This window comes from Zootermopsis nevadensis, unplaced genomic scaffold (genome assembly GCF_977971745.1).
Source record: "Zootermopsis nevadensis isolate Lab colony 2312 unplaced genomic scaffold, Znev_1.0 Znev_ptg000028l, whole genome shotgun sequence".
Taxonomy (NCBI): domain Eukaryota; kingdom Metazoa; phylum Arthropoda; class Insecta; order Blattodea; family Termopsidae; genus Zootermopsis; species Zootermopsis nevadensis.
Window position 1 is genome coordinate 9,521,131 of NW_028259160.1, and position 18,647 is coordinate 9,539,777.

General features: G+C 37.9%; 1 protein-coding gene across 8 annotated transcripts in view; it reads left to right on the forward strand.

The window, feature by feature from the left end:
* Positions 1-18,647, forward strand: part of bi (T-box transcription factor bifid) — a 349,399-nt gene that overhangs the window by 79,733 nt on the left and 251,019 nt on the right. The window contains exon 1 of one of the 8 annotated variants that reach the window (XM_087357392.1): positions 1,625-1,821. The exons of the other annotated variants lie outside the window; for them this stretch is intronic. The gene's annotated coding sequence lies outside the window, so the exon portion shown is untranslated. Of the gene's footprint in view, positions 1-1,624; positions 1,822-18,647 lie in introns of those variants that run through there. 8 annotated transcript variants of the gene reach the window in all.

Here is an 18,647-nt window from a genome sequence, read left to right on the forward strand (position 1 = left end):
CGCCGACGTAGACTACCCAGCAAGCTGTCAGACGGGTTTCATCTTATTTATTTAAACAAAAGACTCGTTCGTTCAGTCCAGCTAATGAAAAAAGTATCGTTGTATAACTCATTCTGAAAACGTTAGAACACAAAAAAGAACATTATACGCGTGTTTCTGTGTAAACACGAAATCCTCTCAACTGCCTACTAGATTTCCCCACCAAATGATACCGTCACCTCGTGACATGCAGCAGTCTGCCTTACTTCTGCAGAGAAATAATCAGCCCTGACTGTGGCGTTGTAATCTGACGGGTCGGGGAGGGCGATAAAATCCCTTACATTGATGTGCGTCACGTGTTTCTCAGCCCTTCAAGAAGGTCGACCAGAGGCCCCGGCTTCGAATCTCTGGTCGTAATTTATGTTGATTCTTTTAATAGTTTTCCTCATTCCCTCCAGACAAATGCTGGAATAATACCGTAGACTGAATATCAGTCGCTTTCTTTCAAGATCTTTGTAATTAACCGTTCATAATCACTCTACCATTCAACGATATTTAATGCACAAAGTTTAAAGAGAGATTCTAAAAACCGATGTATCAATGAATGCGGTCTAGATTCGAATTTGGGACTTCCCAAATACAAATTAGACCTAAGACGCAACGAAGGCTGCCAGATAATCAAGGGAAAGATTTTATTCCGTTCTTGACCGATTGTGTATTTAATATATACTTACATATAGGTTATGTCCAACCCCAACCACGTGAACACCGGCTGTGGGGTCTACCTTAGTTCCTGCCCAATGGGTAGAGTAGCTCTTTCGGGGTAAAGTAGCCGAAACGTGAAGTTGACCATTCACCTGTATCTGTTACCGAGGTTAAGAATAAGTTAAACCGCTACCCCATACTGTACATTACGCCTAAGAACAGTCATAACTTCGCGTTTTCCTTTCATCTTAGATCAGAACGCGGTAATCATCCCTCTGATTCTGCAATGATCGGAGATTTTCTTGACTAGCTAAGCGACTACTAGCTGCTCAAGGAGGATTCTGCTTCATGGAATTAATTAAAGATAATATCACACTGTGTACTGGAAAAGGAGAACGAATATAACTTGAACTGATTTTTATGCATCTTAAATATTTGACTGTAAGGACGAAGTTCAGAGTTAAAATGTCTTACAATGCGTGAAGTCAGTTGGACTGACTAGACTGAAAATATATGAAAAAGTACTCTTATATGGAACTGATTTGATTGGAGTTCTCTGCTTGTAAAACAGAAAATTATTGTTATAATGGCCAAATATATTATACGTTTTCAGCAGAGTTTTTTAATCCTTTATAATTTACTTTTAACTATGTGTACAAGTTGCTTTAACGTTCAGCAACACAGTATTTTTCCCAGTGTGTGATTCTAAGAATAAAGAGCGATTGTTTCCCTAAACAGCATTAACGCCTAGATGTTTATAATGAGAATGAATATGTTCTCTTTCAGAGTCTTTAAATATCACTTAGATGTGCTTTGGACTTCAAAGGTCAGTCGATAATACTAGCGAAAACAGCCGAGTGATTTTACGTATGAAGCTGTAATTGCCCATGTTGGCATCAGGTGTCTCTGATTTTAGCTGTTCTGTTGTTTCGCTATTAGCCGGCGTTGCGTTGCTATGCAAGTTTGTACGTGTCTGGGTTCTTGGTTATTTTCCTTTCGCATTGTCTCATTTGAAGAGTGATACGTGTGTCTTTATCGTGAGTGAGTTTTAGGTTAAGTTTAATTTTTATACACGACGGTAATATCAGTTTGAATTCATCACAGAAGGAGGGATGTTGCAGAAGCAGTCTGGTCGATGTAAGTACTGATTGTATCAAAGAATGGCTAAGCAATAATGTTACAGGTACGAGTGAGCTGTTTATTGCATGTTGGACATCATACTGTGTTCAGGTACAAGCAAACTAGATTGATATAGATGTTTGTGAAGGGTTTTCTTCTGGGAAATACGACAGCGTTTGTGTTCTCAATTTGTGTGGGAAAAAATCTGTAAGATTTTAAGTTCTCACGGCTGCTAGTCTGAGAAGGTTGTTTACTGGGTTGGTGCGCCATGTAGTTTACCGATGTTTCAAAGGTGCTTGCTGCATTTATTATCAGGGTGATGAATATCGGTAAACGTTTACCAGACTACATGACGTAACATCCCAGAAGGCAGCCATCTTCAAAAGATGTTGCTGGAAAGGAGTAATGAAATTGTAAATCATAAATTCCAACAAGTTGGCACTTGATACTCGTAATTTGATTTAGACTTTTCAGCGATATGTTTCAACATACAATTGTGGGAATCTATTATGAAAAAAATTGGAATTTAATAGTTCCATTTGAAATCCTTTTAGTTATATCGGAGGTTGTCGCAATAAATTAATTTCACGAAAAAGTAAAGTCAGATCATGAAACAAATGATGTCGAAACAAGTCGTCAAAATTGCTCAACTCTTATCACCGTCAACACAGAGCCTGTAGTGTAGATGGTTGTAAAACAATATTATAATGCTGAAGATACAGCCAGAATAATACAAGACTGACTCAAGAATGTTTTTCTTTTCAGTGTTAAAATGTTAATATTTATATTCCCTCTGACAGTATATTATGCACGCCCCGTTTTTAAAACTCGCAAATTTGTTGCCAACAGAAGTGCAATTGTAAAAAGAGTTTCCCTAGTTTGTGCCCCGTTTGATTAGTCCGCATTACGGCTTGTTACTGAGAGCTCATTGCGTTATGTTGCAGTGCGATGTGTAGTTGCTGTAGCTGTAATACGTGATAAAGGACAGAATTTGAAACACACGATATTTAACGGAAGATGTCCATATTATAACTGTACTATTTCATGCAATGCTAGGTTTTATGCATATCAACTTCATTAAGACTTGTATTTATTCAATTTTTGTGTGTTTTAGTTGAAGCTATACTTCACGATTTTTCCTTAAATTCCATCTAAAATCACACTCGGACTTCATGATCCGTCTCGGAGGTCATTTGACCACGGAACGGTTTACGCCTAGTACAGGCCTAGTGAGTTGGATCTGTAATTGTAAATCACAGACAGGACTGGCTACGTCTTCAGTAGCGTGAGATTCCATTAAGTCACGTTCTGTGTTACACGTAATAACTTAGTATGGCCGGCAAAGTTTACGGGAATTAACCTTTCATTTGTTGGACGCTAATACAGTTTATTGCATCATTCGTTTGCAAATCGCACTGAAAGTACAGAATTTTTAAAATTTAATTTTAAAATAAAAGAAATATTAAAACTTCTTCGCGGCGACTGAAGATATATTTCCGCCAGACTCACGAACACGGAACCGATCGACTCATTTCGGAATCCTGCCAAACGTAGACTCCTTCAGACCCCACCATAGCATCGTTTGGATGTTTTGCTAACAGAGTCGCCACCGTCAGAATTTTTTTTTCCATTGCACGAACGGCTTGATGAATATTTCCTATTATATTAGGAGTAGATTGATCATTTTAACTGAAGCTGTAATGCTTCTAACCTGCATCCTGGAAATCTAATATGATGGTATCTAGAAACAGAACACAACTGCTTTATTTTGAAATCTTTTCGGGTTTATCGCCACGGTCATTTTTTCATAACTTAACGTGCGGTTTATACCACGTTATAGAATAATCTACGATTCATCCAACTGTTCTGCTTGAATTTACTCTTTCATTTCCAGAAGTTTCTAGTAAAGCCTAGCTAGAAAATATAATCTTAATATTACAAGGATATTTGTATAAATTCTCCGTTAAACGCGGTTGAGTACATGAGATATAATTATTAAAAAATTAGAAATAGTCAGTTTAAATGTGAAACGTAAACTAATTATTTACAGAAATAAAAGATCTAAAAAGCTATGACGTAATTATTTGTAAAATCGGATATAACTCTGCACGAGAGACCAATAGTGAAGTATAAAACTGGAATGATCGACTCAAGAATGCCAGACACAATTATTTGTGGAATTATAAACGGTCGACAGCATTATGTGAAATGCCAGCCTCACGTTAATATTTTCATATTAGTTAGTACCGCGCGGAAGGATGTTAGACGTAAAGGGTGGTTAGTTTAAGCCTGCCATTAAGTGTGTGCATCCCGCTTGTTGCAGCACAGTAGTTTGTGTGCTGTAAATATGTACATAAGAGATTTAGGTTAGGTTTGCTCTCTCTTGTCGAGTTTCTTATTTTAATAAAATAAAAAAATAAATTAAAAAAAAAACGTGAACGAAACGCCAGACCGACTCCAAGTGAAGTCAAAAAGTAGCGCTCCATCTCCCGACATTCACAGGCTTCAGTAAACCGTGGCGTCATGTAACACTGCCTAATCTCAAACACATAAATGAAATTCTGGTGGGCTCTTTTGGATCATTTAACGCTCGTTGTCAGGCTAAAAAAGACATATTATGTAGCGCTGAATTACGAATACCTAATTCGGACCGGGGTGAAAGGTAACGTTGACGGCCCGTTTTAAAAATCTGTCTTAGAATTTGTGTAGAGAGGCAAAGGAAAGGAAATGAAAATATTTAAGAAGCATCAAGACCGAGTATAGATCCCGGACCTCCAAGATAAGGCACAGAAGTGTTGAGAGATCATCGATGCTACTTTGACTGTAGCATTAGGGATAAACTTTTTTTATAATCTTTTGTAAGGCGTCGGCTTGGAAGGAGATGGGCGAATGTTAATAAATTAATTTTAAACGAACTTGGTGAGAGGATGTGAACTGGATTGAACTGGTCCGAGTTCGTGTTCTGTGGCGGACGTTTATCGGCGTTGTCTTCGGAATCTGTTGCTGTAGAAAGAATTAGCTTTTGCTGTAGCAAACTGAAGTAAACCTGGATTAAAATAAACCACAAGGCCTATTGAAACAGCTATGTTATCATTTAGTAGAACTGTTACCTAAATGTTAATTCTGAGATATGTATTCATATCTCTTCTGAAAAAATAAGTTATCAGAGAATGATTTCCGTCTTACTCCCTCAGATTAACTGAACTGAAATAATATAAATATTTATTAGAACTGTTTTATATGCTATTAGCGCTAACCAGTGTTCTATTCTTTGAAGCCTTGGTATCGAATAATATTTGCTTCGTACATTAAACGGGGACAAAGCAGCAAAGTAGCGGTTCACATGGAGATCACTTACAAATACAAGTGCCTCTCGTTATGCGCGGTGGTTGTGTTTCTGCAAAGTGCCGCTTATATTGAAAACGCTTAAAATGGGAAACTTATAAATGCCCGTGGATTTTCTGAATGATGCACCACGAGGGGTCTTAATTTGTTGTCCATAGAGTCATTGGTGGGGTGAGTCGGTTAAACAGCGTGCGACTCAGTGGGCCTGAGCATCGGGTTCTACCGCAGCCACAGATAGGATGCTTATGCTATCATGACACTGAAAACCGCGAATGGCGGAAACTCGTATGTATCAATATTAGATGATTACCTCACATGCTTGTTACGACAAACTTCACAGTGTGTTTGGATGGGGCAGGTATTTGTTTTTACAAACGTTGTGTTGGATTATTCAGATTGCATTTTGTCTTCATTTTTAATTTGGAAGAGTTTTAATTATTAAGAGTGTTTTATAAATATCCATTACTTCTCGCCCCTTTCTATTGGAGTTATAATACTTTGAACATTTCGCCCTGATGACGGAGGCAGTATGACCTCTGAAACGTTGGTTAACATCGACCAGACTACACGGCGCAACAACCCAGAAGACAGAAATCTTCATACTAAGAATCGCCCTGATGATGGAGGCAGTATGACCTCTGAAACGTTGGTAAACATCGACCAGACTACACAGCGCAACAACCCAGAAGACAGAAATCTTCATACTAAGAATCGCCCTGATGATGGAGGCAGTATGACTTCTGAAACTTTGGTAAACATCGACCATACTACACAGCGCAACAACCCAGAAGACAGAAATCTTCATACTCATCGCCCTGATGACGGAGGCAGCATGACCTCTGAAACGTTGGTTAACATCGACCAGACTACACAGCGCAACAACCCAGAAGACAGAAATCTTCATACTAAGAATCGCCCTGATGACGGAGGCAGTGTGACCTCTGAAACGTTGGTAAACATCGACCAGACTACACAGCGCAACAACCCAGAAGACAGAAATCTTCATACTCTGATGACGGAGACAGTATGACCTCTGAAACGTTGGTAAACATCTACCTGACTACACAGCGCAACAACCCAGAAGACCGAAATCTTCATACTCACCGCTGCTAAAACCTCAAATCTTATAATACTTTGTAACTGTTGAGATTAGGCACTGAGGTGGCCTCCACTGAGTTTTTTAAATGAACTTATAAATCAGGCCGCTCCGGAGCGCTGACGTTTTCGTTTTCATTGCGGGAGGTCTGTTCGTCCAACTGAAGGTAGAAAGAGGGAGTGAGGCAAGGGAAAGAATTAGAAATAAAAATTATTATTCGTACCAATGGGATTCAGAGGTAGTGGAGCGTTTTCTTACTTTTTCCATTTGCCGTCTCCTGCTTCATGTCAGCTGCTGCATTAACCATGTGGCATAAGGGTTCGAACTCCAAACGGAATTATGTTCCTTTGTTTCCTGCGTCACGTCTCACCTTTTTACTATAAGATTAATGGAGATAATCAAATTGCTGTGATAATTCTTTATTAATGAAGAACAGCTATAAGTCGGTTGAAGCCATAGATAATTTTGTGTTTCTGTAAATTATATGGCGTCAACGTTAAAAAGATGTAATTGCATATATTTTAGAGCAGTGGTATTCAACCTTTCTTGTTCGCGTACCCCCAGATATAATTTCTCTTCAACTTTGTACCCCGAAAGTTGTTGGTCTATAATTTAAGTTATACATAGTATATAATCTACATCTAAAATAAATTAAATAAATTACTTTATTGATTATTCAGTGTTTATCATAAAATAATATTTTTTTTTAAAATTTCACTTACCACCTAAGATGTCTTCGCGTACCCCCGGGGGTATTCGTACCCCAGGTTGGATACCACTGTTTTAGAGTACCAGTACATTACAATTTTTCTTTATATTAATTGCCGTTATAAGTTATTTTTATATTTTTCTCGTGTGCTGAAACATGTTATTAGACGCATTCGTCTCTTACATTTTTCTTTATACCTGTTTTATAGCTTATTTTTAAATCGTTTTATGCATTGGTTCTGTGTATCTTACGTACTCATATTTTTTCACTTATCAGCATTGCAGCAAGTGTTTCTGACCTTATAAGAAAGTTCCTTACACACTGCGTATTTTTGTAGGTGTAATTTTATTCGCTAATTTTGTTTTCCAGATTCTATATTTAAAGAAAACAATACTTTTTCTCTCTGATAAAGAAGTAAGAGGGGTTTAGCCTATATTTGTTGTGGAAATAGTTAACACTTCGTCGCTCATTAATAGTTACCTCTGTAAATGTAGACATATCTCTATAAGTCTATAATAAAGGCGGACGAAGTTGGTCCACACCAAAATTAAATTTAGACATTAATGAATCTAGTTGTTAATAATGCGGATATTTAATCACACTTTACCTCCTCACATATGGTATATGGAAAATAACATAAAATATAAAAATAGATCTAGAACTTTTGCCATTATATCGGCAGTTTGTTAAGCTTATGATGAATGATTGTGGGAAGCTGCTTAGCGTTTTCGTGTGTCTTTGATATCTTGACAACACTAAAAAGGTTCAAATTACAGCACCTAAATTAATAGTTAATAATGTTATTTTCATATACTTTGAAACCCTGTATCTGTAGATCACGTTAAGTCAGACAGCATATTTGATAGCTGTTTATTCTTACAGAATCCTTTTCTTAAGGTTTCCCTGCCGTCTGCCACTTCGAATCCCGAGTAAAAAAATTTGTCTGTCCCCAGGGTTAGACAACTACCGAAGTTTGAACGGAAAATGGATATCAAAGTTGATTTGACGTGAGCAGTTCATTCATTTATAAATACCTTACAGCTAGTGACCTATTTTAGTAGAAGGTACCAGGTTCAAAACGCTGCTGTAACACCAACTATACACTTTCAGATATTCCCTGATTTATTTAATTGTCTCCAAGAGAATGCTGTTGTAGTGTTTTCGGCCACATAGCCCAGTTAGCCTCACATAATCAATATCATACCACACAAGGCGATGAGTGTACTCTGCAGTAGATATAGCGTGGTTAAATAATTGGGATTGGAACTGAAGCGGACTGGTGACACCGCGCCTCTTTGTTATGTGGCCTTCAGTTAACATGTCAGTGTTGACAAATAGCTGTTAAACCACAGATCTGTCAATATTGAGCGTGCTACTGTAATGTTCAAACAGGGGAAACATTTGTCCGTCTCTTGTTCCACGAATTCTGTCTGTGCTGTGTGCATACACGCACCGGGCCTGAGCAAGCCCAAGTACTCCTGCTGGTCCTTTCAGTATCCACCGTAACTCCTCTTCAGATGTCTCGTACGCACATGCGCACAACGAAGAATCCATGCGGACACCTCGTCTCTGATTGTGTTTTAACAAAACTCTTTTATCTTTCGGTACTTGTGGGTTATCAGGACACATCGCTTTAAAAATAGGTTAGGTTAGGTTAGGTTAGGTTAGGTTAGAGTTGTTGTTATCAGTTATTTATTGCTGTCTACACACATTAACCTAACCTAACCTAACCTAACCTAACCTAACCTATTTTTAAAGCGATGTTTCCCGATAACCCACAAGTACCTATCTTTCTTTCCTTCTCAGGACATTCGTGTCAAATCTTCACTGGAGAAGACATTCCCTGTGGGTAAAGTGTACGGAGCGTGAAGCTGGAAACTTATTGAGGTTAAGAATTAATTGAGATTTATATTTTTGTGGCGTGTTCATACATGCCTGAATAATGAAATACTTAAGTGAATTTTCTGTAGCGTAGTTGTTATTTTGACCTTCTGTTACGAAGTCTAGTGTCGCGACTGAATCATTGACACTCTTGGTCCGTATTCGGGAGGTCTTGGGTTCAAATATCGACCCGGAGACTGGCTGACCCGGTTGAAATTTTTCGTGATTTTCTTATTTAAAATTACGCCGCGGCCATTTGTTTCCATATCTCTTCTAATTTTGTCAGTGATCGTGTTGCTGACAGTGTCGTTAAATAAGCTTCAGAGCAAGCTGGGTTTCTGCGGTGTAAATGTCGTTATACTGCAACACTGTTCACTGGGGCGAAAAGTAACACGAGCCTTCACACACAGATGTCTCTACTTGTACATGCAACATGCTTCGTTGCTCATTCTTTTTTCTTCTGTTGTCACTGGGTCGATGGCGTCGCGATGCTGAGCGTCGTAAAGCGCAACATTCTGAAAGGAATTCCCCCCCTCCCCCCTCCCCCCATGTTGAATGGGACAGAAAGCGGCGGGGTGGAAACAAAAAAAGAGAGAGAGAGAAAAAAAAAATATATATATATAGAAGAGAGCTGCTTCTTGGCTTTGTTGAGCTTTACCCCAACCCCAAAAATCGTTAACTTTTGTATTGAAGAAAATTGTCTTGTTTCTCTTCTCGTTGCGTGGCAGCGAGCGAGATATTGGTTTATCCGAGCGTCAAGTGACGATTGTCTCCGTCACGAAAGTGTTTATGGCTGCAGCTGTTTGTCGCTGTCATCTTCAGGAACATGGCTATTGCCTTAGTTCTTATTCCACAGCTACTAGTCCTATTCCTGCATGTCAGTGCGTCTAAATTGGATTTTTGTGAAATGTGGTTTTCACTTCATGCCATAGAAAGATTGCCACACAGATGAATGTTATGAGGGCAAATTTTTTGTTTGAGAATAATTGCACTTTCTGTTTGTGTTGTGACGTAGTATGTGGAATGAAATTAACGAAACTTTCTTCGCAGAGGAACTCTGTGAGTGTTTTTTGAAGTTATTCCGACAACAGAGTGTCCGAATAAGAGTAAGCCAATATGCGAGCTTAAATAATTTTGTGATAGCAGGAATTATTTATTTGTGACGGCGTTAATTGATAAATCATTACAACTCGTTTTTTGAAGTGCGAGTGATTTTTTTATCCAAAAAAAAACTTCGACAGGTCACATTACGATAGCCCGTCGAAATGACTTCAGTGTCTGGTTTGTAAATGTAAAGATGATAATAATAGAACTAAAATGTCGTCTATATAAGCGGCTTGTCTTGTTTAATTTTTGCGTATTAGTTGCTTGTACACTGTATTCTATTATTTTCTCTAGAAAGTTTTATATCGTATAAAGACAACTTTTTGTGGGCAGTTTGTAAACAGCACAGGAGCAACGTCGCTCCTTACGGTGAAAGAATAAACTATACGGCAGCTTTGGCTAGAAAAAGTTTTTATTTCAAAACCAACCAGGAAGTAAAACTGAATAAAAGAGACACAAACAAACAAACATGGAAGATGAAGAAACAGGAAAAAGAGAAAAGGACATGGGGGAAGGAAACACATAAAAACAAATGAAGCACAGATTCCGTACTATAGATAATGTTTCCGATATTCTAAAGTCCCACCCCCACCCCCCGCATCGTCTTCTATCCTTTTACTCCCTCCTCTAATGTCGCGTTTTACCTACCTCTTCCAAATGTTGTTCCCAGAGAAGACGTTATAGAACTAACCATCAGCATATAAGAAAATATATTTTCCTCTGGTGCTGTAGTGTTGCTAGAATTAAATAAAGTGAGACGTTAGAAGTGGAAGTTGCGAATTGCCTAAGGTGGAGGTAGGTCTGTACAAACGGAAAATGAAGCAAGTTTCAGACAAGTCGGAAGTGAATCCTCAACTGAGAACGTCGTGCTGGGTTTTAGGACAAAACTGAAGAACTCGGGGAAAGAAACTGCTTCAGAGCCACACGTTGAACGTGAACTGACCTCAGGATGAATCGGGGCCTCCATAGTGAGAAGCCGATAAATTTCTCCAGCACCTCTCATTTCCGTATCCTTTACAGTCCAGAGACATTTGTCTTCGATTCAACACCTCAATTGTTCGGTGTTCTAAATTAGCTTCTGGAAAGGAATCACACGTAACAAATCCCTGCCCTGACAGTTCGAAGATCAGTTATCTCTGTGTTACGCAGAATCTGTCTTGTGAAGCTGATAGTCGCTCCGCTGATTAGTATGTTCCTTGTTTTTACAGAATGTTTATCATAGTATTAACAATAGCCTGTCATTGGACCATTTTTCTGACCAAGTTAAATCTAATATCTCTTTAATTTTTAAGAGTCACTTAATATTATCCTCCCATCCACTAATGTCTGCCACGTGGGTTCAGGTTTTTCAACAAAAAATTACCTTTGAGGTAGAGGTAGAGGAGATATTAGATCGCAATCCTCAGGGTATAAGGCACTAGTACAGAGATTGTCAAAAATAAACACAACGAAATTCATTACACTGTTCACAAAAGTCAGTCCACATCCTGAAAACTGTTTCTCTAAGGACCTTTTAATATCCTCACACATTTTCCCGTGTCTTCCGAGTGGTATCTTCGATTTGGATTACCAATTACAATTTTTAAGAGTTTATTATGTGAAATATAAGTCCTAATTGATTATTATGATAATGAATACTTGAGTAATTGACGAAGCTTGAAATACTGTTTACCAATTAGCAAATTATTATTGATGAAATTTATCAGAATGCTGCAAAGTACAGTGGTAACTGTTACGAAAAACGGGGAAGAGTGTTTATTTTGAAGCCACTCAGTTTCAAGTCTGTATATGACATCTGTTCGTCTCAAATATGCATCAGAGTCGATTTACGTGGGCAGATTTGATCCTGTTACAAAAACAACGTATTCGTGTTTTGACAATTGGTGTACAAACAAAATTTGAACGATCATTTGAAATGTCAGTCAAATACTCAGAAAAACCTGATTTTTCCTCACGCTTTCTTTCTGAAACTTGATAAATAAAACATCCGATCCTAAATAACCACAACTGAATGACTGTAAATCAATTTCAGTGCAGCAATTTTCTTGACAAATACTGCTTCACATTACATGCCTCGGTGTTCGTGTAGCCAACCATGTTTGAATTTCCGTTTCCCAGTTATATTTCTTTTCTGCATAGTCTAAAATGTATTTCCAAAAAAATTAGACGTCCCCACTTTTCCTCACATATGTACTCTTCTTTGAGTATAGAAAACCTCCCCCTTCCCCCAACCTGCACAAGGTTTACTCCTTGTGTATTAGAAAATCGCAATTTGAATACATACATGGGAATGGGTACTAGTACCTACTTTGTTATTGACCTGAATGCTGATAAGGTTCATTATTTTATCAAACATTAATGCAAGATATGTCAGTGAATTCCTTATTGGTGGTTCCGGTAGTCGTCCTGTCAACCTTATTGCTAACCACACGCAAAGTTCTTTTGTGGCACTTGCTTGCTCTTGTGTGCTGGAAAACAGCCATAAGTGACATTCTTCAGATACGCGACTGTGTGAAAGTACCGACGCGTATGAACTAAGAGTTTAGTTACAACATGTAATTTCCTTTTTAAGTTCTGAATGAAGGAAAAATTATGATATTGAATACGTTACAGGAGAATGATAATTATGTGTCTCCTGCCATATTTGGTTAATAAAAGTAGGTTTACTCCTCTCACATTCTATTGATTGAAGGGGGCCACGTAAATATTTTACGGTCAGTGTTACCTTGACGCATTTGTGAGCCGGTAGGTGATGGCGACCTCCAGGGAAGTTGTCATTATATCAATCGACGCGATGTAATCTGAGTAATGGAAAGTGTCGTTAAATAAACAAAACAAATAACTTTTATAAGATAGTGTAGTTGCGTCATATTGTGATTTATTAAATTAAAATTAAATTATTTGGTTATTCCGTCAAATCACAATGTATTTAAAATAAGATAATAAAAATAATTAAAATATCATTCTGTGTTCCATATCGAATAATCAATTTACAATTGGAACAGTTTACAACATGTTTCGGTTTTATTAAACCATCATCAGGTGTAAAATTATATTAAATTTAAAACTCAATTACTATTTTTTACAATTTTTCGTAGTGTAGTTTTTTGGAGGTCGTGTCCAGATATTTTCATATAATGGATCAACTTTATTGTTTGAAGTGATGCTTTTGATGTTTACATCGGTCAGAGATGAAATAGTAGACAACACAGTTGTGTCTGGAGGTGATCCAGAAGTATTACCGTATCCGATCAAGGTTTATTTATCTTATTTTAAATACATTGTGATTTGACGGAATAACCAAATAATTTAATTTTAACAAATTACTTTATAAAAATCTTCTGAATGTAAACCAAAATAACTTATAAACACACCTCGTGTTAGGTGTTAAATTCTGAATTTATGTAATTGAACTCAGAGTACAGAAAGGCGCAACAGAGTTTACCTATGGAACTTTAAGAGAGTTCACAAGTGCTCAGTTTACAGGCAGGTGTTCTGTCAAGACGTGAAGGGCCTACCGCAAGGACGCATTTTAGCTGTGTTAAAGTAGAAGACCTTTCATACCCAAGTCGCTCGTATTCTGCGGCACGCTGGCCGATGGCTGCTCGTACATGCTTTGTATGAGCACTAATTCTCAACAGCGAAAGTGAACTTTGCTTTTATATAAAATCGTGAAAAGGAACACATGAAATTCGATAGTTTGACGCCACAGTGAGCAATGCTACCAACAGGAAAAATAGCCGAAGCGTGTTACATTCACTATTGTAGCATTTACTAACATAACGTATTTCCCACGCCTTCAGGAAATTCAATTTTGAAATGTTTTAATTGATGGTTTCAGGTTCATTGATTCGTTGTATATTTCTATACTTTATTTTTGCTAGAAGGCATATGAAAACGAATATTGGTCCGTATTATTAGCGTTGTAATAATAAATCATATTTATATTGCAGATAAAACAATACAGGACGTTTATTTTACTTTGTCGCTTTATTTTTTGAGCATTTTAAAATAGTTGAGTCACTTTTATTAACAACATTATACAGCGTTCTGTAATAAAATTGTTAAATAATTTCTGTATTGTGCCTTGTCTAATAGGGTTTTTTGTCTAGTTTTTTATACATTCTCTGTGTTTATAAAGTTGAATATGCGACGAGTTTTAACACGGTGACAATTAGGTTCCTTTTCAGGGATGTTTCGCCGTGTAGATATTTTCCGACGTTTCAGATGACCTTACTACCTTCATCATTCCTGTCATGACTTTAACGTGTTTCATATTACATTTTAAACTTTCCTAATATTTAGTCTTATTTGGCACCAGAAGAGTGCATTGATAGTCAGAATCAAATCGAAAAGTACGTTTAGATTTTTCGCCTGTCGTAATCAACAAAGCGTGGTAATAAGACCCTTGGCGTTTGGTGTTCCAAGGATTGCAACTGCGTGAAGTAATTTTGATACTGTTGATGGTAGGCGATAATGAACTTTTCGTAACACATCATTTAGCAGCGAAGGATTATTAGTATTACGTAATTTCGTCAGAGATGCAGCATGCATACATATGCATGTGTATTTATGTCTGTGTACATACATACGCCTTTATATAAACTATATAACTGCATAATGCTTATGTACACATCTTCGGCAGACAGATCTTTCCAGTGATCGCAGCTGAAAACAAAAGTGCTCTGTTCAGCAACAACCGCGTTCAACCCCAGAAACATAACTTCTAATGGAAGTGACTGACCGTTAGTAGCACAGTGGAAGAGAGTAAATTCGGGAAGAAGACAGACAGAATCGTTGACAGTTGCAACAAACATGAACCAACTGCAAATGTCTTGTTGATATTTGCCCGTCATCTTTCGAATATTCTGTGTAAACACGCTCGGTTCGAAACCCAGCTGTTCGTTCCATCACGTTCCGATACGAATGGGCTTAATATTTACCTTGTACAGCTGCGACAAGGCACATCATCACGAGGGGGCAACAACCCTTTACCCGGCTCTGAACATCCAAGCTTGCTTCAGTGAATGAACATAGAAACGAAACTCTGTGTTTATACTGATTTTTACACCATTATTAACTTATGTAGTCTTTATCTCGGCTATTAATGTGCATATTAAAGTCGACTAACATCTAAGCTTTTGTCGTTGCTTTCCACGTTGTGTCACTGCTGTAAACTTTAACTGTGATCTGCCATCTTTCATTTTCGTAAAAATGTTCCATGACAGTGTTGAAGAGTTCTCTTGTTTGCTCAGGTTTTGCCATCTTGCCGATATTAACATTCAGTATTGCCTGCTAGTGTACAAGAGATGCTCCCGTGGGATGGATGGAACTGAAGAACATCTATCTGCATGTGGTGGGGAACCACGGTATGGCCGCAGACTGGCGCCAGGTTCAATGAAACTCGTGACTCCAGCTCTGATCACGGCGCTAAGCAGGAAAACCTAATAAAAAGAAGGATTAGTTCGTTGTGTGTAACAGTGGTATAAGTACAGCCAGCGTATATTCAAGTACGGCCGTCCCTGCAGTTGCTACGTTATCTTCGTTCGGGCAGTTAAGTTTTGTGTATCAACATACACATGTAATCCCAACTTTCTTGTTTACTTCGAGTAACGCTGTTTCTCAGAATTTACTACCACTTATTCTCTGAAAAAGTGTTCGTATTTATTTATTTACATAGCTATCCTTTTTTTATTCAACGAAACTTTCAATAACCCTGAATTGAATTATTTGTAACATCGAGAGTTAGGGTAATTAGTGAATGGTGAAGTGTAAAAGTTGTGGTATAAATTAGTCGTGACCTAATTTAAGACATTAACCCGGAATTTGCCAGGAGGGACTAAGGAAAATCATGCAACACCTTTATCAGGATAGCGAGTTTCTGGTCCGAGGTTTTACCACGGGACCTCCGTGACAAGAAGCAGGAGTGCTAACCACTTGACAGATAATAGGTGAAACCTGAATATGTTTATTTGTGTTTATCCAGAATAATGGCATATATTATAATTTTCTGCAGGGAATCTTCAAATAAGGGTCCCTTACATCTGTGTGGTTTGTTCATAGCTCTCCACTTCAGTTGAGTCTTTGCTCCACTATAAAGATTGAAGCGCATTTGTAGTGTCGAACACACTCGTGTTTCTTGTGACAGTCATGCATGGATAGCGTAATCTTGAAGGGAACACGGCCCAATGTTACACAAGCCGGTAATAGATTTTTAATGGCAAGAAGAATAGTTCAACTACTTAACGAGAACATTGGAAGGACTTTTTTAAACACAGAGTGGACAGTTAGTGTCAGTGTGGAAAAACATGCGACTTGCCAGAAGACATTTTATTGTGAGTGTGGGACGGTGCAGATGAGTCGTCCCAAAATATGAATTAAGGTAGAAATTTCTTAAACGATTAAATGAAAAGGGGAATGAGTTGTCAGACTTCCAAGCGGTGCTCTGAATGTGAATAGCAAGAATTGAAGACAGGAATGTGTCCACACATTAGACGTCTGCGACGACCGAAATTTGATAATTTTATCCGGACCAAGCCAGAGGTTTATCTTCAAGTATGTTACCCGTACCCCACATACGTCAGTCTTTCACAGGGACAACAAACAGCACAGCTGTTAAACGAATTAGATGATGTACAATTACTTTTCCTTTTATTGTTAAATAAACCTATGACTATTTAGTAATAATAATTGTACTGGTTAATGTTTCATGTAGGATTTTCGCCGTAGTGGAATCAAGAGGTTAATCATTGTATTCTCAAGGCTCGTCGGTGATCATATCGTGAGTTGGTTTAATCTATATCATATCTTTACAACAATTTCTATAGAATTAATCTGAATAGTGTTGTTCAGTCGGATTTTGTTATTTATGTTACTTGTATTTAAACTAACCTTTATAATGACCAAGCGATCAGAACTGGGCCCCATACACTTATATTAAACACAGCCTGGCTTTAAAAATCTCTGTGTGGTGTACGTGAAACAGAATTTCCACTTCATAAAATAGCCTGGCTAGTGTATGGCTTTTAAGGATAAACATTAAAATCGACATGTAAACATATGTGGGTAGCCGGCAATCAAAGCGACTGTTGGATACACGTCAGTGACTTATACATTGTTGTGCACCATCGTCGTATTGCTCTTGTATAGTTTCACGAAGAACTGAAGCATCCATACACAAAGCCATCTGAATTCACATTGCACCATCGCAAAACGAGGAAAAAAGGATTCCGCTGTTGGTACAAGAACATAAAGCAAATAGTTTCTGAACAAAGCACCACCTCCTGTGGAATGAGATGTGGGTTGGGTCTGGTATAAGCAAGCAGTCATTTGGTTGGCTGACTAGACACTGGCAGCGTGTTCCCTTTTTTTCCCTTTTTTAAAAAAAGGAGCACGCCACACAGAAATTTTACCCCTCCCCCTGAACCTCCCTCCCACTGACAACACTCAGCACTTCGACACCCATTGATGGTGTTTTGTTTTATTTTTCTACTTTGGTGGTAATAATATCCCTTGGTTGCTTTGGTACAGTGATACAGAGATGTGCATTATTCAACGCAAATATTTTGTTAGTTGTTATGGAAATAGAGACCTCCACCTCCTAATTTGGTTATTGTAATTAAAGGCGTGTGTCTTCCATCCGCCCTTCTCACAAACTTTCATCGCACATGAGTCTGTAGACGCCCATCAGATGGCACTGTTGTAAATAGGTCTGACTTCTTTGAAAACCGATTTCAGAAATCAGTATTTTGGGTATTCGAATATGCTACTCTAGCTCAGGATGTTGAAAATTAAGTGGACTGATAAAGTACGAAATGAGCAGGTCTTAGACAGGATAGGCGAAGGAAGAATTCTATGGAAAAATCTTACGAGAGGAAGAGATAGGATGCTGGGACACATTCTGAGGCACCCAGGATTGGTTAATTTGGTAATGGAAGGGAAGAATTGTAGGAGACAAAGATTGGAATATGTGACGCGGATTCTTGAGGATGTGGAAATGAAGAGATTGGCGCAAGATAGGCGAAAATGGAGGACCACATCAAACCAGTCGAAAGACTGATGATAAACAAAAAAAAATCTCAGGAAATGAATGGGGTGTAGTCATTTCTTTATCCAGATGAGGATGTGTTACCTCTGAACTGCAGTGCATCTATGGAATCCAAGAGACCGAAATGCAACATACGTCTAAATATTATTTTTTATCACGTTGTGTGCTCGTTTGGTGTAGTCGTTAATCGGAAATACTATTAAATTATAATTATACCGAATATTTTATTGTTTAAACATGAGATGTCGACTTAAGATTCGCTGCTGTTTTGTCGTTATAACCGTCTGCGCCGGAAGTGGTTTTAGTAATTTGAGAGCAATTAAGAGGTTATAGAGTAGAGCAAAGTGGAAAAGGTTTAGCACTAGAGTGGACCTGGAAAACGCAGACGAGAGGAGACGAATTATTAGCATTCATTTAAAAACTAGTTACGTGAGAAATACGTAGTGTTGCGTGTAAAAAGAGTACAGTTAAAAAAAGTCTGTCCAAATAGCCCGTTATTTTGGTGATACCTGTGTCTGTTGCATCAGTCATAAAGAAAGTTCAAATAAATCGTTCTTTTAATTCAGTGACTAATGAGATATTGGTCTTTCCTCCGAACTCCACGCATTCTGACAAGTTTTGACCTAATTAATACTTCCATTTCTATTTTAAATTATATACAG